This window comes from Rhagoletis pomonella, unplaced genomic scaffold (genome assembly GCF_013731165.1).
Source record: "Rhagoletis pomonella isolate Grant_MI unplaced genomic scaffold, Rhpom_1.0 Rhpom_scaffold_00001, whole genome shotgun sequence".
Taxonomy (NCBI): Eukaryota; Metazoa; Arthropoda; class Insecta; order Diptera; family Tephritidae; genus Rhagoletis; species Rhagoletis pomonella.
The window spans coordinates 68,868,411-68,870,177 of NW_023458555.1; positions in this window are offsets into that span (position 1 = coordinate 68,868,411).

A 1,767-nucleotide genomic window follows, 5' to 3' on the forward strand; every position below is an offset into this window, starting at 1 on the left:
AATCATAACTTGATGTTCATGTGCTTTTACGTTTACGTCCACGTTTTGATGGAAAACTACAGATTCCAAATGTTTTTAATAACGATTCTTCGTTACCGATAGGTATAAAAGCGTAATACTTTTGGGTACCACTGATTCTTTTTGCTGAAGAAAATCTGACTTCCAAGAAATTTTCGAGCACATTTTGTTCTGCTTTGGAAGAAAAATACACGGAGGACCGTTCAAGATTTTTCTTCGCCCAATTGAGCTTCTTCTGTCAAAATTTGTTGGGAAGGTGGAAGTTGTAAGCTCGCTCGAGCTGCCAATCTTTTTAAATTTCCACCAATACCGTCACAAGGACCTTTCCCATGTGCAGCTTCAGCACATGTATGAATGGAAACTTGGTTGTTGTTCCAATGGAATGACTGAGCAGCATTTTGAGCAACGAATGCACAGTTCTCTGCAAAATCGCTAAATAATAGCAATTCTCCTCAAAATTATAAAAATTAAAAAAAAAGGGATTAAATGTCTGCTACGTCCACGTCGTTAATCCTGGGTTACGCTAAATGCAGGTAATAAAAGCCCATAAATCAATGATTTTTCATCATAGCGACAGTTTGAATTCTAACGAATCCTGTTTGCTTGTCTTACTTTTTACTTCCCTTTCTCTTCTGCTGACAAGTTATTGCAATTTGTAGGATTGAGAGCGTTGCGCTGAGTTGGTTTTTTATTTGTAACTCATACAAATATTGCTGTCCCAAAATTCACTTTGGGGGGTTAAAAGGTGATGAAATAAGGAACATTTTGGGGTATTTTTGAAAAAAATCTATGCCCCCTTAAAGGTTAAAAATTAAAAAAAAAAAATTTTTCCTATGAAATATTAATTTTAAATTTTTTTATGATACACAGTTTTAAAGTCTAAGAAAGTTTGTACAAAAAAGTCTCTTGGCGTTTTAAAATCCGTTCATTCGTTTAAAAGTTATGGCGGTTCAAAAATTTGGTTGCAAAAAACTTTGACCCCTGACAGTATGGCAACCCCGCATTACACAGACCTAACACCATATTTTTTATTTTAGTTTTTGCATGTACTATAAGATATATCATTGCCAAAAAAAATATAGAACTTTTTTTTTCGAGTGGCTTTTTTTGCAGAGAATGCCTCATATATGATCCATTTTTTCAGAGAAGTGGACCGGGGACCGATCTATTCGAAAAAATCTTATTTACGGTCCGATTTGCTTTTTGCCTGGATAAGCTTATAGATTCCTGTTTTCTAATTTTCATGCAATTTCGAATATACATAAATAGCTTTGAGCAACGACCATATCAAGGGGCGAAGATTTTTTTGCGCCAATCAGAAACAACGGATACTGTCAAAATATAATTATAATATATAATAAATCTCAACTGATATATATTTTTAAAGCCGTTTTTTAGTTTTCGCAAGGCTCGAGAGCGGCTGAACCGATTTTTTTGAAACTGCCACCTGCCGCACGTGTCCTAAGGATGGTTTTAAGCTAAAAAAAAAAAATCTATATGTAAAGGGGGCGTGGCACTTCCCATAAAAACCGAATTTCTCATGCTACATATCTCGGAAAGTGTGCATGGTAGAGTTCTGGAACTTGGTATGGAGATATACGAAATCAATCGCATACCCTTGGAGAAAAATTTAAGCTATTGTAAAAAGGGGTGTGGCATCTCCATACAAACCGAATTTTTCATATTGCATATATCTGGAAATTTTTTTGGTAGAGTTCTGGAACTTTGTATGGAGATGTACGAAATAAA